At 44.7% G+C, this 19,941-nt stretch overlaps 1 protein-coding gene across 3 annotated transcripts in view; it reads right to left on the bottom strand.

Annotated features, from left to right (window-relative positions):
• LOC144611828 (uncharacterized) overlaps window positions 1–19,941 on the bottom strand; it is a 62,548-nt gene that overhangs the window by 22,494 nt on the left and 20,113 nt on the right. Inside the window, exon 4 of one of the 3 annotated variants that reach the window (XR_013549584.1) lies at window positions 13,348–13,485. The exons of 1 other annotated variant lie outside the window; for it this stretch is intronic. The gene's annotated coding sequence lies outside the window, so the exon portion shown is untranslated. Of the gene's footprint in view, window positions 1–13,347; window positions 13,486–13,536; window positions 17,484–19,941 lie in introns of those variants that run through there. One more of the 3 variants, XR_013549585.1, reaches the window with a different exon arrangement.

Below are 19,941 nucleotides of genomic sequence, written 5' to 3'. Positions count from 1 at the left end.
CCCAATATGTAGGAGAGAAAGAAGGGAAAAGAAATAAACTGAGAATAAGAAATGATGGGTCCCTTAAATGTGTATATTTTAATGCTAGGAGCATTGTAAGAAAGGTGGATGAGCTTAGAGCCTGGATTGACATCTGGAAGTATGATGTTGTGGCGATCAGTGAAACATGGTTGCAGGAGGGTTGCGATTGGCAATTAAATATTCCAGGATTTCATTGTTTCAGATGTGATAGAATCGGAGGGGCAAGAGGTGGGGGTGTTGCATTGCTTGTCAGGGAGGATATCACAGCAGTGCTTTGGCAGGACAGACTAGAAGGCTCGATTAAGGAGGCTGTTTGGGTGGAACTCAGAAACGAGAAAGGTTTAGCAACACTTATAGGGGTGTATTATAGACCGCCAAATAAGGAACGAGAATTGGAAGAGCAAATATGTAAGGAGATAGCAGATATTAGTAGTAAGCACAGAGTGGTGATTGTGGGTGATTTCAATTTTCCGTATATAGACTGGGAATCACATTCTGTTAAAGGGCTGGATGGTTTGGAGTTTGTAAAATGTGTGCAGGATAGTTTTTTGCAGCAATACGTAGAGGTGCCTACCAGAGAAGGGGCAGTGTTGGACCTCCTGTTAGGAAATGAGATGGGTCAGGTGACGGAGGTACGTGTTGAGGAGCACTTTGGGTCTAGTGATCACAATGCCATTAGTTTCAATATCATTATGGAGAAGGTCAAATCTGGACCAAGGGTTGAGATTTTGGATTGGAGAAAGGCTAATTTTGAGGAGATGAGAAAGGATTTAAAAGGAGTGAAATGGAAATTTTTGTTTTATGAAAAGGATATAATAGAGAAATGGAGGATATTTAAAGGTGAAATTTTGAGAGTACAGAGTCTTTATGTCCCTGTTCGGTGGAAAGGAAAGAATAATAATTTGAAAGAGCCGTGGTTTTCCAGGGAAATTGGACACTTGGTTCGGAAAAAGAGGGAGATATACAATAAATATAAGCGGCAGGGAGTAAATGAAGTTTTTGAGGAATATAAAGAATGTAAAAGGAATCTTAAGAAGGAAATTAGAAAAGCGAAAAAAAGATATGAGGCTGCTTTGGCAAGTAATGTAAAAGTAAACCCCAAGGGGTTCTACAGATATGTCAATAGCAAAAGGATAGTGAGGGATAAAATTGGTCCATTAGAGAGTCAGAGTGGACAGCTATGTGCTGAGCCGGAAGAAATGGGGGAGATATTAAACAATTTCTTTTCTTCGGTATTTACCGAGGGGAAGGATATTGAATTATGTGAGGTAAGCGAAACAAGTAGAGTAGTGATGGAAATTAGGAGGATTAAAGAAGAGGAGGTACAGACACTTTTGAAAAATATAAAAGTGGATAAGTCTCCAGGTCCTGATAGGATATTCCCTAGGACATTGAGGGATGTTAGTGCAGAAATAGCAGGGGCTATGACGGAAATATTTCAAACGTCATTAGAAACTGGGATGGTGCCGGAAGATTGGCGCATTGCGCATGTTGTGCCTTTGTTTAAAAAAGGTTCTAAAAGTAAACCTAGCAATTATAGACCTATTAGTTTGACGTCTGTGGTGGGAAAATTAATGGAAAAGATACTTAGGGACAATATATATAATTATTTGGATAATCAAGGCCTGATTAGAAACAGTCAACATGGATTTGTGCCTGGAAGGTCATGTTTGACTAATCTTCTTGAATTTTTTGAAGAGGTTATCAGGGAAATTGATAAGGGCAAGGCTGTGGATGTTGTCTATATGGACTTCAGTAAGGCATTTGACAAGGTTCCACATGGAAGGTTGATTAAGAAGGTTAAATCGTTGGGTATTAATAGTGAGGTTGCAAGATGGATTCAACAATGGCTGAATGGGAGATACCAGAGGGTAATGGTTGACAATTGTATGTCAGGTTGGAGGCCAGTGTCTAGTGGAGTGCCCCAAGGATCTGTGTTGGGTCCACTGTTGTTTGTCATTTACATTAATGATCTGGATGATGGTGTGGCAAATTGGATTAGTAAATATGCAGATGATACTAAGATAGGTGGAGTAGTTGATAGTGAGGTAGATTTTCAAAGTCTACAGAGAGACTTGGGTCTTTTGGAAGGGTGGGCTGAAAGATGGCAGATGGAGTTTAATGCTGATAAGTGTGAGGTGCTGCATTTTGGTAGGACAAATCAAAATAGGACGTACAGGGTAAATGGTAGGGAATTGAGGAATGCAGTGGAACAGAGGGATCTGGGAATAACTGTGCATTGTTCCCTGAAGGTGGAATCTCATGTGGATAGGGTGGTGAAGAAGGCGTTTGGTATGCTTGCCTTTATAAATCAGAGCATCGAGTATAGAAGTTGGGATGTAATGTTGAAATTGTACAGGGCATTGGTGAGGCCGAATCTGGAGTATGGTGTGCAGTTCTGGTCGCCAAATTATAGGAAGGATGTCGACAAAATGGAGAGGGTACAGAGGAGATTTACTAGAATGTTGCCTGGGTTTCAGCACTTAGGCTACAGAGAGAGGTTGAATAGGTTGGGTCTTTATTCTTTGGAGCGTAGAAGGTTGAGGGGGGACTTGATAGAGGTTTTTTAAATTTTGAGAGGGACGGACAGAGTTGACGTGGGTAGGCTTTTTCCTTTGAGAGTGGGGAAGATTCCAACAAGGGGACATAGCTTCAGAATTGAGGGACAAAGGTTTAGGGGTAACATGAGGGGGAACTTCTTTACTCAGAGGGTTGTGGCTGTATGGAATGGGCTTCCGGTGGAAGTGGTGGAGGCTGGCTCGATTTTATTATTTAAGAGTAAATTGGATAGGTATATGGATAGGAGGGGATTGGAGGGTTATGGTCTGAGTGCAGGTAGATGAGACTAGGTCAGGGAGAATGGTCGGCGTGGACTGGTAGGGCCGGACAGGCCTGTTTCCATGCTGTAGTTGTTATATGTTATATGTTATATATTTGAGTATAGGAGCAGGGAGGTTCTACTGCAGTTGTACAGGGCATTGGTGAGATCACGCCTGGAGTATTGCGTACAGTTTTGGTCTCCTAATCTGAGGAAAGACATTCTTGCCATAGAGGGAGTACAGAGAAGGTTCACCAGATTGATTCCTGGGATGGCAGGACTTTCATATGAAGAAGGTCTGGATAGACGCGGCTTGTACTCGCTGGAATTTAGAAGATTGAGGGGGGATCTTATAGAAACTTACAATATTCTTAAGGGGTTGGACAGGCTAGATGCAGGAAGATTGTTCCCGATGTTGGGGAAGTCCAGAACAAGGGGTCACAGTTTAAGGATAAGGAGGAAGTCTTTTAGGACCGAGATGAGAGGTTTTTTTCACACAGAGAGTGGTGAATCTGTGGAATTCTCTGCCACAGAAGGTAGTTGCGGCCAGTTCATTGGCTATATTTAAGAGGGAGTTAGATGTGCCCCTTGTAGCTAAAGAGATCAGGGGGTATACCTCTTTCAGAACCCTGGGATGTAGTCCATCTAGTCCATGTGCCTTAGCTGCCTTCAGATCTTTCAGCTTCGCAAGCACCTTCTCCTTATTAATAGCCATTCACAAACTTCCACCCCTGCCTTTTTTGCATTTTAAGCACGTTGCTGGTGTGTTCGGCTGTGAAGAATGACGCAAAAACGAAATCAATTCATCTGGCATTTCTTTATTCCCCATTATCACTTCTCAAGCATTGCTATAGTGTTTAGTTTAGTTTGTCTTAGTTTGGTTTAAAGATACAGCGCGGAAATAGGCCCTTCTGCCCACCGGGTCCGCGCCAAACAGCGATCCCCGCATATTAACACCATCAAACGCACACAAGGGACATTTTTTGTACTTACCAAGCCAATTAACCAAGCTAAGGCACATGGACTAGATGGACTACACCCCAGGGTTCTGAAAGAGGTATATTTCGAGACTGTGGAGGCAATGGTGTTGCTCTTTCAAGAATCATTAGAGCCAGGAGTGGTCAGATTGAGAATGGGAGTGGGAATTGAAGAGCTGAGCCACCGGGAGATCAGGTTGGATGAGACGGACTGAGTGGGGGTGTTCAGCGAAATGATCGCCGAGCCTGCGCTTGGTCTCGCCGATGTAGAGAAGTTGCCATCTAGAACAGTGCATACAATAGATGAGGTTGGAGGACGTGCAGGTGAACCTCTGCTTCACATGGACAGACTGTTTGGGTCCGTGGATGGAGTCGAGGGGGGGGGGGGGGTAAATGGACAGGTGTTGCATCTGCTGCGGTTGCAGGGGAAAGTACCTGGGAAGGGTACGGTTTGGGTGGGAAGGGGATGGTTTGGGTGGGAAGGGACGAGTGGACAAGGGAATTTCGGAGGGAACGGTCCCTGCAGAAACAACCAGTAGTGGGATCCCGTTGGTGGTGGCGGAAATGTTGGAGTGTAGTGGACAAGGAGCAGTCTGTCCAAGAACGAGGCAGCAGACCATGTTTATCCGACACCACTTTAATTCACTGCACCAACTTACTCTCTCTCCACTCACTCTTTTATCTGCCGCCCGCGCCAAAACCCATACCCCCCGGGGCACCTCGTGACCTCTAACGAGCCGATGGTTATGTACCTCGTGTGGCTCACCACCAGGGGCCGCTACATGACCCCCCCCCCCCCAGAACCAGAGGCGCAAAAACGGACGGGCAGCCGAAGGAGGCAGCCTGACCTTGTGCGCACGTCCCCGCGCAAAATGGGCCCGCCCTGTAAGGACAAATTAGGTTGGACCCGAGATGGGGGACGCCCCCGACGACGAGGCTAGGCCTTCCGTACTGGCTCGCTCAGGTCCAAATGGGCCAGTTTCAATCGAGCTACCAATACAGTCTCTTGCCGACCCCCCATGTCCAATACAAACGTCGTGGGCCCATGTCGCAGCACCCCAAAAGGACCTTCATACGGGCGCTGCAAGGGCGACCTATGTGCATCGCGCCGAAGGAAAACATACGAGCTGTTGGCGAGAGCCGGAGGCACATACGATGGAGTGACCCCATGCCGAGACGTTGGGACAGGGCACCGATCCTCTCCCGCAGACGGACCAACATGGAGGACGGTGACTACTGGGGGCCGCCCGTGGTTGGAATAAATTCCCCGGCACCGTGAGCGGAAAACCGTAAACCAATTCCGCCGATGAAGATGGCAAGTCTTCCTTTGGGGCGGTGCGGATCCCCAACAGGACCCACGGCAACTCTTCCATCCAGCCGTGACCGGTGAGGCGTGCCTTCAAAGCGTCCTTAAGATGGCGGTGGAAACGTTCCACCAACCCATTGGACTGGGGGTGGTAAGCCGTTGAGTGGTGGAGCTGAGTCCCCAGCAGGCGAGCCATTGCGGACCACAGTTCTGACGTGAACTGGTCAGATGAGATAATTTGTTGTATGCGACGGCTGATGGGGTGGAAGGTCAGGATAAGGAGGACTCTATCCTTGTTACGAATAGGGGGAGGGGGAGCAAGAGCGAAACTGCGGGATATTGAGGAGATCCTAGTGAGAGCCTCATCTACAATGGAAGAGGGGAATCCCCGTTTCCTTAAGAATGAGGACATCCCCGATGCCCTTGTATGGAACACATCATCCTGGGCGCAGATGCGGTGTAGACAGAGGAATTGGGAGTAGGGGATATGGTTTTTACAGGAAACAGGGTGGGAAAAAGTGTAGTCAAGATAGTTATGGGTTTGTAGTAGATTATTACCTCAATGGTGTCAGATTAGGTAAAGGGGAAATGCATCGAGACCTTGGTGTCCTTGGTATCACAAAATGCTGGAGTAACTCAACAGGTCAGGCAGCATCTAGGAGAGAGGGAAAGGGTGACGTTTTGGGTCGAGACACTTCTTCAGACTGGTGTCCTTGTACACCAGACACTGAAAGTAAGCGTGCAGTGAAGAAAGCTAATGGCATGTTGGCCTTCTTAATGAGAGGATTTGAGTACAGGAGAAAAAAGTCCTTCTGCAGTTGTCTAGGGCTTTAGTCGGAACACATCTGGAGTATTGTCTGCAATACTCCTTGCTATTGAGGCAGTGCAGCATAGGTTCACGAGGTTAATCCCTGGGATGGAGGGACTGTCATTTGAGGAAAGGTTGGAAAGGCTAGGCTTGTATTCACTGGAGTTTAGAAGGATGAGAGGGGATCTTATAGAGACGTATAAAATTATAAAAGGACTAGGCAAGCTAGATGCAGGAAAAAAAATTCCCAATGTTGGGGGAGTCCAGAACCAAGGGACTAAGAATAAAGAGGAGGCCATTTAAAACTGAGGTGAGAAGACACGTTTGCACCCAGAGAGTTATGAAATTGTGGAATTCTCTGCCACAGAAGGCAGTGGAGGCCAATTGACTGCATGAATTTAATAGGGAGTTAGATTGAGCTCTATGGGGCTAGTGGAATCAAAGGATATAGGGAGAAGGCAGGCACGGGTTACTGATTGTAGATGATCACAATGAATGGCGATGCTGGCTCGAACGGCCTAATGGCCTCCTCCTGCACCTATTTTCTATGATCCTATGTCGGTCACTAGTCTGTCTCCTGTGATGGAGATGGTGAGATCCAGAAACGGCAGCGAGATGTCGGAGATGGTCCAACTATATTTAAGAGCAGGATGGAAATTAGTGGTGAAATTGATGAAGTCAGTGAGTTCTGCATGGGTTCAACAGGTAGCACCAATTCAGTCGTCAATGTAGCGGAGGTAGAGTTCGGGGATGGGGCCACTGTACGTCCAGAACAGAGATTGTACGATGTACCCTACAAGGAAGCAGGCATAGATAGGGCCCATGCGAGTGCCCATAGCTACGCCTTGGGTTTGGAGCAAGTGGGAGGAGTCAAAGGAGAAGCTGTCGAGGGTAAGGACCAGCTCTGCTAGGCGGAGGAGGGTATTTGTAGATGTAAATTGGCTGGTTCTGCGGTCGAGGAAGAAACGGAGGGCTTTAAGACCCTCTGGGGGGATGGAGGTGGAGAGTGACTGGACATAGTAAAGATGAGGGAGTGGAGGCCTGGAAAACTGAATTTATTGAGGAGATGGAGAGTATGTGAGGTGTCTTGGACATAGGTAGGAAGGGATCGGACCAGGGGGGATAGGATGGAGTCGAGTTAGGTGGAAATTAATTCGGTGGGACATGAACAAGCAGAAACAATGGGTCTGCCAGGACAGTTCTGTTCCTGGATTTTGGGGAGAAGTTAAAAACGGACCATGGGGAACGATAAGGTTGGAGGCATTATGGGGCAGAGAGCCAGAAGAGATGAGATCAGTAATGCTGTTGGAGATTAAGGACCTTTTCATTTCTAACTGCCAGTGAGACATCAACCGCCTCCAATGTTCCACTCCCCTTACTTACTCTAACCTCTCCCTTCCTCAACGTACAGCCCTCCGTTTACTCAGCAGCAACGCCGACTTAGTTATCAAACCCGCCGACAAGGGAGGTGCCCTGGTAGTCTCACAAAATACTGGAGTAACTCAGCAGGTCAGGCAGCATCTAGGAGAGAGGGAATGGGTGACGTTTCAAGGTCGAGACCCTTCTTCAGACGTGGTCGTCTGGTGTGCTGACTTCCAGTCAACTCTCAGACACCTCCTCCTACCTATCCTTGAACCATGACCTTACAGACAAGTGTCAGGTCTTAATCAACAACACCATTACGGATCTCATCTCTTGCGGCTTTCTGGCCCCTAAAGCCTCCAACCTTATCGTTCCCCAGTCCCTTTTACCTTCTCCCCAAAATCCACAAACAGAACTGTCCTGTCCAGAACTATCCCCCCGGTCCGATCCCTCCCTACCTATGTCCAAGACACACCACATGCTCCCCGTCTCCTCAATAACTTCCACTTTCCATGCTCCTACTCCCTCATATTTACTATTCAGTTTGCCCTAGGAGCTACATCTAACTCTCTCTTGAAATCATCCAGTGAATTGGCCTCCACTGCCTTCTGCGCCGAAAATATTAAAGGCGCAGCTACGTATAGAGGACGAGGAGGTAAGTTTGTGTGGATTTAAGGGGCAGTCCATGGCGTGTTGATGAAGCAGCAACTTGCGTTGGCATGAAGTCTCAGTCTGGCTGTCGAGGAGGCCAGGAACAGAAAGGTCGGTATGGAAATGAGCAGGGGAATTAAAATGTGTAGGAAGGAACTGCAGATGTCGGTTAACACCGAAGGAAGACACAAAATGCTGGCGTAACTCAGCGGGACAGGCAGCATCTCTGCAGCGTAGTTTGAGCTGAGCGGAAAAACAACGTGATGTTAACGAAAAAAATAGTATTAGGGAGCCTTGTTGTGTTATTGTTTTACGTTCATGTCCTGTATGTGTTCTTGCAAATGACAATTTGTTCTAGTCAAGATATATCGAAACAGAAATGTGAGTGCAAGAAACCAGAATGAATCTGTGGTTATGTGTCACGAAACGTAGAAAACATAGAAACATAGAAAATAGGTACAGGAGGAGACCATTCGGCCCTTCGAGCCATGGCACCGCCATTCATTGTGATCATGGCTGATCATCCACATTCAGTAACCTGTGCCCAACTTCTCCCCATATACCTTGATTCCACTAGACCCCAGAGCTCTATCGAACACTCTCTTAAATTCATCCAATAATTTGGCCTCCACTGCCCTCTGTGGAAGAGAATTCCACAAATTCACAACTCTCTGGGTGAAAACGTTTCTTCTCACCTCAGTTTTAATTGGCCTCCCACTTATTCTAAGACGGTGGCCCCTAATTCTGGACTCGCCCAACATTGGGAACATTTTTCCTGCATCTAGCTTATCATTTTATAAGTCTCTATAAGATCCTCTCTCATCCTTCTAAACTCCAGTGAATACAAGCCTGGTCTTTTCAATCCTTCCTCAAATGACAGTCCTGCCATCACAGGGATCAATCTCGTGAACCTACGCTGCACTGCCTCAATTACAAGGATGTCCTTCCTCAAACTAGGAGACAAAAATTGTACACAATACTCCAGATGTGGTCTTGTCAGAGCCCTATACAACTCCACAAGAACCTCTTTACTCATGTACTGAAATCCTTTTGTTATGAAGGTCAACATGCCATTAGCTTTCTTCACTGCCTCCTGTCCCTGCATACCAACTTTCAGTGACTGGTGTATAAGGACACCCAGGTCTCGCTGAACTTCCCCCTTACCTAACCTGAGACACATGGACTCCGCATGGAGAATCTTTTTCCAAAGACTTACGTTCTGTCCGCCAAGTGCTGCTGGAGGTCTCGCTTGGCAAACATTTTAATTCCGCTGTAGAGAAGGAATCGGTGAGGTTTCGGGTCGAGACCCTTCTTCCGATTGTGAGTCAGAGGAGAGGGAGACATGGAGATATTGAAGGGTGAGGTGTGACAACACAGATCAAAAGATACGATAATCAAGGAAATGTGGAATGGTACATTGTTAGCTGCCGGGAAGTTGACAGCGAGGCATATATTCAGTAATATTTAATCAGAAAGACAATTAAACTAATCGGAGAACTAGGATGGGGAGGGATGGAGAGAGAGGGACAGCACGTGGTTACTTGAAGTTAGAGAAATCAATATTCACCCCGCATGGGTATGAGGGTGGCACAGCGGTAGAGTTGCTGCCTCACAGCGCTTGCAGCGCCGGAGACACGGGTTCGATCCCGACTACAGGTGCTGTCTGTGCGGAGTTTGTACATTCTCCCCGTGACCTGCGTGAGTTTTCTCCCATACTCTAAAGACATACCGGTATGTAGATAAATTGGCTTGGAGTATGTGTAATTTGTCCCTTGTGTGCGTAAGAGAATGTTAATATGCGGGGATAGCTGGTCGGTGCGGACCCGGTGGGTCGAAGGGCCTGTTTCCGCGCTGTATCTCTAAAACTAAAAACTATGAAAAACAGATGAAATATGTATTGTTCCTCCAATTTGCGTTGGCCCAGGACAGAAAGGTAAGTGTTGGAATGGGAGGGGAGTTAAGGAGTTTAGCAACCGGGTGATAGGGTAGGCCTAGGCGGACTGAGCGGAAGTATTCAGCTAAACGATTGCCATGCCTGCGCTTAGGCTTGCCGATATATAGGAGTCCACACCTGGAACAGCGGATACAGTGGATGAAGTTGGAGGATGTGCAAGTGAACATCTCCCTCACATGAAAGGCTTGTCAAGGTCCTTGGACGGAGTCGAGGGAGGAGGTATAGGGTCGGGTGTTGCATGTCCTGCGGGTCGCACTGCAAAGCATCTGGTGAGGGACTACTTTGGATGGGAATGGAGGAATTAGCAGGGAGTTGCGGAAGGAAGGGTCCCTGTGAAAAGCGGAGATGGGAAGTTATGGCTAGCGGATGGATCCCGTTGGAGGTAGGGAAAGTGTTGGAGGATAATGTGCTGTATGGGGTGAATTTGAGGACTATGGAGACACTATCCCTCTTCAGACCGAGGGGGGTTGGGGCCGGTGGAACAAGAGCGGTGCTGCAGATGCCGAGGAGGCCCGTGTCCTCCACTGCTCATTTTCATACCGACCTTTCTGATTTTGCCTTCCTCAACAACCACAGTGAGGCCATACGCAAACGCACGACTACCATGGATACAGTGATCCGAATGGTTTTCATTAACTTATTTGACAACCATATAATTAATGCTGTTGGTGACTAAGGACACTGAGCATACTTTCCCCAGACGTTTAACTCCCCGAGGGTAAGATTCCACCTGGGTTGTGGGAGTGGAAAAGCATGCATGTATCTGGAAATATGGTAAGTGAGATAGATATTCTTGTGCAGCTCAGGGCATAAGTGCCATTGAACAATTGGCAAAGAATGTGGTTCATCTGAGAAAATAGGAGCAGCTGGTTCCATATTATAAAACAGAAGACAATGAAAGTTGGTGTACATCTAGTATTCTTTCCCAAACAATGAAAAACTATTTTTGTAGGGGAAATAAAGACCAGCGAAGTAAGTATGTGTTTGTACGTCTTCTCTGCGAGAAATGATTGCTCTTATTATTGAAGGGACAGCAGCAGTGGTGTCAGGTAAACAAGAAGATAAATCTTAATTGATAAAACTGATCAAGACAGTTCATGTCCGAAACAAAACTATGGACAGTGCGCATTGACGCAGATCTATTTGAGGCCAGAAATATGTGGGATAGTGTGGTAAAAAAATAAGAAACTACCAGAGTATGTGATGAAATGATCAACTGGGCAAACCAAATTAGCAATAACTGTCAAATTTTGGAGAGTTTTCGAAAAGTATTTTCAGTGGCTAATGATACTCCAGACTGCATTGCAACCGGTATTACGTGATAACAAATTAATGATGACGTCTTAAGTAAACACGATAGGGGGAATGTGAGAATAATGTGATGAAGTTGTATACTAGAAGGATGGAAATGGTGTAATTAAATCCGACGCCACGAATAAACCAAACAACGTCGCTAAGAGAAGTGTTAGCAATGGAATAAAAGACTCTCCAAGCACTCACTCAATTATTCTTGATTTAATGATAAATAAGGGCTATCATTGCCCGCACCAATAAATAATCGTGGAACTATGTACAGGGAAGAGCAGTTATCTATGAAAGCCAACACATTTAAAATGTCACTTTTGTTCTAAACAGGAAGGCCATATCACACTGTCAATTGAGGCAGCAGATGATGGAATCTAGAACGAAAAATACGGAGCGTTGCAACAACTCAACGGGTTTGTGGTGGCAAAAAATATCAATTAAGTCGAGGTTCCCGGCTGAGACTTTGGGAGTAGATATTTTGTATAGTGCACAAAATTCAGACATTCAAGTGTAACTGTGCAGCATACACATTGTAACTATTCAGACATTCAAGTGTTAACTGTGTAGCATGTGTACTCTTAGGCATTCCTCAGTTAGCCTGGCATTATTCCTCAGCAGTCCTTAGATCCCTTATTCCATATTTGGTCCTTAGACTTAATCCTTAGGTATTCCTACTTTGGTACCCTTTGGCTTAGGCATTGCCTGTACATCATTATATCTTTGCCTTGTCACATTTGGATGAAAGATAATGGTGGCAAGAGAAGAGAAAACATATGTCTTGGGAGGATGGATGAACTAGAATAGAAAACAAGGGTGGGGGAATGTGAAGAGATAAGAGTATTAAGATAAGGGTAATGGGATTTAATGGTGGCAGACCAGACAGGAGGACTGCAAAGAAATGAATTATTATAGAGGAGTGTGGGTATGAGGTAATGTAAAAAGATAAGGTTTGGAATAATCCTATAAACATAGACTGCCCGATGTACTAAGTGGGCAGTCAGATGGTTGACTTCCTGATTGTTCCAGCCGTTGTTTGCAAATAAAGGCTTTTAACTTCTCGAAGAATTCTCCGTGTCGCCTGTCTTAATTTCGAAGTTGAAGAAAACCACGACAAGACTCTATATTATGACTGAGAGGGAACAGCGAAGGTTGTCCGAGTATACGTAGGAGTGCAAATAATGGTGCGATAGAGGCCGGTAGATGACAGCTGGAGTCAGCTGGAGGCGGGGAACTCAAATTTGCAATAAGTAGCGAACCACACCTGATGGTCAGAGAAGGCCAAACTCGCTGGAATTTAGAAGACTGAGGGGGGATCTTATTGAAACATATAAAATTCTTAAGGGGTTGGAGAGGCTAGATGCGGGAAGATTGTTCCCGATGTTGGGGAAGTCCAGAACCAGGGGTCACAGCTTAAGGATAAGGGGGAAGTCTTTTAGGACCGAGATGAGAAAACATTTCTTCACACAGAGTGGTGAGTCTGTGGAATTCTCTGCCACAGAAGGTAGTTGAGGCCAGTTCATTGGCTATATTTAAGAGGGAGTTAGATGTGCCCCTTATGGCTAAAGGGATGAGGGGGTATGGAGAAAAGGCAGGTACAGATTACTGAGCTGGATGATCAGCCATGATCATATTGAATAGCGGTGCAGGCTCGAAGGGCCGAATGGCCTACTCCTGCACCTATTTTCTATGTTTCTATGTAAACCAAATGGCAACTGTTCGTGTGCCATTTTATAGGAGCTTGACAACAGGTGGTCCCATCTAATGATAAGCCCGTTCTTGATAGTCGCTTTCCAACACTGCTGTTAAAAATACCATTTGCGGTTCTGTCCACTGAGGATTTTCCCTTTATAATACAGTCACGTGAGAAACAGGCGGTCGCAGCATTTACGTGTTGCTCGACGCATCAGTGTAAGTACACCTAAAAATAGTTGCAGGAAAGAACTGCAGATGCTGGGTTAAATCGAAGGCAGACACAAAATGCTGGAGTAACTCAGCGGGTCAGGCAGCATCTTTGGAGAGAAGGAATGGGTGACGTTTCGGGTCGAGCTGAAGAAGGTTCTCGACCCGATGCATCACCCATTCCTTCTCTCCAGAGATGCTGCCTGACCCGCTGAGTTACCCCAGCATTTTTTTCTACCTAAAATAATTGCTGTTCTCTTAACCGCAGATATAAATTGAACCAGTATCCGCAGGTTTTCGATTTTCGCAGAGGACTCCACAGGACCCCACGTCTCCCGATCGCTCTTCTAACCACCAGGTGATACAAGCATAGACTGTCCTTTCCTATTGCACATATAACAAAAATGTTCATGACCGTCAGCTGTCATGTTATCCATTCAACACACAGGTACATTTTCACACAGTGATCCCGTTGTATGTGAGAGAGTACAAGACTCTCATCCTGCTATTGAAGAGCGGTTCCCTTCAGAAAATTAATGGAAACGTAACTATAGATTCAATAGATTCAGGATCAGTTCATATGGATTGGAGGTTAGCTAATGTTATCCCACTTTTCAATAAAGGAGCGTGAGAGAAAACAGAGAATTACAGACCAGTTACCCTGATTTCGGTGGTGGGAAAGAAGCTGGAGTCAATTATTAAAGAGGTAATAACAGTGCATTTGGAAAGCGGTAAAATGATAAGTCCAAGTCAGCATGGATTTATGAAAGGGAAATCATGCTTGACTAATCTTCTGGATTTTTTTGAGGATGTGACAAGTGAAACGGATGAAGGGGAGCCAGTGGATGTAGTGTATCTAGACTTTCAGAAAGCCCTTGATAATGTCCCGTACGTGAGATTAGTGACTAAAATTAGAGAAAATGGTATTGGGGGTAGGGTGTTCACATGGATAGAAAATTGGTTGGCAGACAGGAACCAAAGAGTAGGAGTAAACGGGTCCTTTTCAGAATGGCAGGCGGTGGCGAATGGAATGCCGAGAGGCTCGGTGTTGGGGCCGCAACAGTTTACCATATATATTAATGATTTGGAAGATGGAATTAGAAGCAACACTAGCAAGTTTTCGGATGACACAAAGCTGGGTGGCAGTGTGAACTGTGAAGAGGATGTTAGGAGGTGGCAGGGTGGGTGAGTGGGCAGATGCGTGGCAGATGCAGAATAATATAGATCAATGTGAGGTTATCCACTTTGGCGGCAAAAACAAGGAGGCAGATCATTATCTCAATGGTGTTAGGTTAGGTAAGGGGGAGGTGCAGCGAGACCTGGGTGTCATTGTACACCAGTCACTGAAAGTTGACGTGCAGGTAATGAAGAAAGCTAATTGGCCATATCAAGAGGATTTCAGTATAGGAGTAAAGAGGTCCTTCTGCAGTTGTATAGGTTCCTGGTAAGACCACGTCTGGAGTATTGTGTACAGTTTTGGTCTCCTAATTTGAGGAAGGACAATTGAGGCAGTGCAGCGTAGGTTCACGAGATTGATCCCTGGGATGGCGGGACTGTCCTATGAGGAAAGATTGAAAAGACTAGGCTTCTATTCACTGGAGTTTAGAAGGATGAGAGGGGATCTTATAGAAACATATAAAATTATAAAAGGACTGGACAAGCTAGATGCAGGAAAAATGTTCCCAAAGTTGGATGAGTCCTGAACCAAGGGCCACAGTCTTAGAATAAAGGGGAGGCCACTTAAAACTGAGGTGAGAAGAAGCTTTTTCACACAGAGAGTTGTGAATTTGTGGAATTCTCTGCCAGAGGGCAGTGGAGGCCAAATCACTGGATGGATTTAAGAGAGAGTTACATAGACCTCTACGGATTAGTGGAGTCAAGGGATATGGGGAGAAGGTAGGCACGGGTTATTGTTTGTGGATGATCAGCCATTATCGCAATGAATGGCGGTGCTGGCTCGAAGGGCCGAATGGCCTCCTCCAGCACCTATTTTCTATGTTTCTATGTTTTAACTAATGTTTTAGAAAAATAACGCAGTTAAAAGAAATGCAATAAAATGAAATATAACTGTAGACCGTGGACATCTGAAACAGAAAATAAACATTAAAAAAGGCGGAAATAAGCAGTAAACATCGTGGGTCGGAGAAGAATTATACCGCTCAGGACGAAGACCCTTCATCAGATCATGGACATTAACGTATTGCCACAGATTTGCATTTTTACCCAAACGAATGGTGCTGCCTCCCTACAAATTTAAGACGTGTGGTTATAATCTCTAGGCAGTTTAAATAATGGTCAATTCAAAAGTTATGTTTTTGTTCTTGCAAGTAAAGACAAATCAAAACAAAATCAAGCATGAAAGGTGTGGAAACTTAACTCATAAGAGTGGGCCGATGACGTGTCCCACGTTTCTAGACCGTCGTGCGAGATGATTCGTGGAAGGAACAGGATAGATGAGATATATATTTGTTTAAAGAAGGGTCTCGACCCGAAACGTCACCCATTCATTCTTTCCAGCGATGCTGCCTATCCCGCTGAGTTACTCCTGCATTTTGTGTCTATCTTCGATTTAAACCAGCATATGCACTTCTTTCCAACACAGATATATATTTGTATTGAGAATGCGAGCATTGCTTGTCAGGTCAGGGACGCATTGAAGACACCAGCCCTTCTCAACATGTGTGCCTCATCCATCAAATACTGCAAGAATGACAATATCTGGCTAAGACCTGTTTTCTCTGCCAACTGTTGCACATTTCCGTTGTGCTGACCGTCAGTTTACCGACAGAATCAGTATTAATCAACATTTTAAACATGATTAATGTATGAAATCTGGTTTGTTATGGCTCATTCTATTTCAGTTCTGCATTTATGTTAAAACTAAGGGGAGGGCCATTTAGAACGGAGATGAGGAAAAACCTTTTCACCCAGAGAGTTGTGAAGCTGTGGAATTCTCCGCCTCAGAAGGCAGTGGAGGCCAATTCTCTGGATACTTTCAAGAGAGATAGAGCTCTTCAAGATAGCGGAGTCAAGGGAAATGGGGAGAAGGCAGGAACGGCGTACTGGTTGTGGATGATCAGCCATGATCACCGTGAATGGCGGTGCTGGCTCGAAGGGCCGAATGGCTTACTCCTGTACCTATTATCGATCGTCGATTGCCTATTGTCTACTGTCTCCCAGTTGAATTGGGAATAACTCCCAGTTGAATTGCTCCTTCTGTTCCTGAAAATGTCCACGCATGTTTCATAGATCCATATACTCCTGGGATTTGGAATGTCATTCCATAAATGTAGAAAACGCATCATAGCCACCTAATCGGTTAGCACATTTATCCTGCTAAACTAAATTATGTTTTTGCTGCCTCGGTTGGAAATTTTAAGCTTGAGGCGTTTAAGCACCGAGCTAGGTAGATTCATTAGCTATTACCTTAACCTGTGACTATTCATGTGAACACGAAACAAAAATTGGAATTGGACTTGCATTTCATCCACAAAGCTGTCCGTTTAATGTGAACAGATATTTCACTCCTTTCATCAGCTTCTTTCTGAATTTGCTCTGTGACAACGTGTAGATACATGTGTTTGTGCAGGTACAGAGAAATTGCAATATAAACCCAAATTGCTGTAGGATAAATGTGGGGGTATTCAAATACCTGTCTGTGTAAAAATAATTTTGAACTTGCCACCTCATGGTAGATACTATAAAGGGTATCCAGAGCAATATGAAATTGGCCGACAGTGCGAGCAACAAAATCATTGACTTTCTCCGGTTCTTCACCTCGGGATCCTTCTGATTTTCACTGCCATTTCGCAGACCCTGGCGTACTTTATTTGCCGCTACAATATGACTGACAGTTATAGTATTGAAAAATACAATCAAGCAGATTGGCATTAAAGGTGTAACGATACTGTTGAACAACTGAAATGCTTTCCACGAGGTAGAGGTAAAGTATTCACGTTTGGTGGTGCATCGTAATGGCACGTTGTCAATAACCACGTAAGGTTCCACTGTAAAGTAAAACGGTAGGCATCTTGCACAGCTCCCTATACCGACAATAGTTATCACCGCGTTAGCAATTCTCTCGGTGCAGTATCGCGCCCGCAGCTTTTGACTACAAATTGCGATACAGCGATCGAACGTGAAAGCCACAGTTAGCCAAACGGAGCAATCCGTGCTCGCTAACCCCAAGACAATTGTCATAGAGCAAATTGGAGTAATGAGCAAGGAACGAGCATAAAGATAAATATAAGTAATCTGTTCCAGTACAACCCCAAAGACAACACCCGTTAAATCAGCCGTGGCCATTGCCACCAGATAGCGAGAGACGCATTTGGAGAGGCCACATTGACTCCGAGAGAGGATCACAATTGCCAGTGAATTAACTGTAATGAGGGAAAAACAAAAAAATTAGTTCAAATGTTCTAAACCTAATCCATTCCTTCTGATCCTTATGCCGGGGCTGGGAATCGCAGACTAGAAATTTAATCTACTGGCCTCCACTTGGAATACAAGGGCGGGGGGGGGGGGGGGGGGGGTGGGGGGAGGTTGTGCATTGGCGGACAAGGAGGGGGGGGGGGCTGTTTGCAGCTGTTTAGAACCTGGCCTGGGACGACAACGCCATCCATTCCAGTGAACAACTGATCGCCAGTTGGCCCATCATTGGAACCTAAAGTGCTGAAGTGAGCATCGGTAGTGGTAACAAAATGGATTGAGGAACCAAGATCACAAGGAATTGCAGAATTGTGAACGCTGCCATTACACAAATCAACGGGATCGCCCGCAATTCAACATCGCCGGCTGCGAAAAGCGGGCATTAAAAAGATCAACCATATAAAAATAGATATTTGAAGCCAGATTAATGCTAGAAACATTCATCGGGTGAGGCAGCATCAACATAATTTTGAGGCATCTGTACTATGTTGGGACGGAACGGGAAAATTGGAACCATAAAATGAGATCTAGTGTCTTACCAGTGATACCAACCGCTGCAAGGACCGGGTAGTAAATCCTTACTATGTGGTAAATTACTATGTGGTTAATGCCAGGAAAGCCCTCCACAAAGTGTGAAACCTTTCACCCCATTTCTTTGATCAACTCCGATTGAAAATAATAGCAAAAGTTCTTGCACGGAGGCTTGAGAAACACCTGCCATGTATTGTTGCTCCAGATCAAAATGGTTTTATTAAAGGAAGACAGGGCTTCCATAATATACGTAGAGTGTTGAATATTATATATGCAAAGAAAGAGTCCCCAGATGCGGCTGTGGTAGGACTAGATGCTGAAAACCCTTTGATAGGGTTGGACATGAATACCTATTTGAAGTGCTTAATCATTTTGGAATTGGCAGTTACTTCCTCAATTGTATTAAAATCTTATATTATGATTCAAGGGCTTCAGTAATGACCAATTATATGGTATCAGAACAGTTTTCTCTCTCCAGAGGCACAAGGCAAGGGTGCCCCCTGTCACCTCTACTTTTTGTTCTGGCCATTGAGCCTTTAGCTATTGGAATTAGAAGCAACGGCGAGATAGCTGGTATTAAAATTAATGATATTCAGAATAAAATAGGTCTGCCAACTCAAAACTCTTTAGAAAAGGTGGCTTTAAAACCTCGTGAGGCAGGTGGCCAAATCTCACGGTTTTACCAAATTATTAGAGCTACAGCAAAGGAATTTTCAGAAGATAAAAGGCTTGCGTGGTGTTCAGATCTTGATGAAGAAATTACTGCAGAAGAATGGCAGTATATATGTTTAGTCTCAAGTCCAAACAATAAATACGCGGTTCAATTTACTCCAGTACAAATGGATAATGATATTACTCCTATTTTACTGCATCGCATTAACCCTAATACACCTGATCTGTGCAACAAATGTGGTGTACATGAGGGTAGCTTGTTTCATTGCCTTTGGGAATGCCCCATCATCCAAGAGTAATGGAAGGAGATAACTTTATCTATTGCCACGAAAGAGAAGCTTCCACTATGTCCTAAACATTGTATTTTCAGGTGTTTCCCAGTAAGCTGTGAACTTAACAATACAGATACGAAGATGTTTATATTTTGTCTGCTTGAAGCTAAACATTAAATTGCTCCGTCATGGATATCAGTTTATAGACCAAACGAGCAAAGTTGGGTTGATGGATTACTGCAGTGTCTTGCTTTGGAGAAACTTACATATAGTTAAGGGGAAATACGACACTTTTTAAAAGATTTGGGGCTCGTTTATGAAATTTCTGGAGGGGGAAGATTTTACTGAGGCCTTGTAGTGAACTGCTGTCTGTCTTTATTTCCATTGTGATTATTGTCTGGTTAGGATATTAAAGGTGGGAGCAGTTTATATTTATATATATATATATACATATACATATACATACACACATATATATATATATAGTTATTTTTACCAAGTTTGTTTTTGTTTATTCCCTATCCACTATGATGAGGAATAGTTTGTTGTAAACATGTACTACAGCAGAAACGTGCCTTACTTTCTTTATATTTGAAGTGCCTTCAGGTGCCTAAATGTGCCTTGTTGTTGATGTGCCTTGTTATGTTATGTTATGTTATGGTATGTTAAGTGTTTTTGTATGCTGTTCAGAAAAAGCAATAAAAATATATATTTTTTAAAGATATAGCTCTTCGGGCTAACGAAATCAAGGGATATGGGGAGAAGGCATGAACATGGTACTTATTCTGGATGATCAGCCATGATCACATTGAATGGCGGTGCTGGCTCGATGGGCCCAATGGCCTACTTTTGCACCTACTTTCTATGTAACTCTCTACTGACATCTACAACAAACCTGCTGACTCCCACAGTTGTGCGGACTACACTAACTCTT

Source organism: Rhinoraja longicauda, chromosome 41 (assembly GCF_053455715.1).
Source record: "Rhinoraja longicauda isolate Sanriku21f chromosome 41, sRhiLon1.1, whole genome shotgun sequence".
NCBI classification, from domain to species: Eukaryota; Metazoa; Chordata; class Chondrichthyes; order Rajiformes; family Arhynchobatidae; genus Rhinoraja; species Rhinoraja longicauda.
The sequence above is the reverse complement of the archived record's forward strand: the minus strand, read 5'-3'. Positions and strand labels throughout refer to the sequence as shown.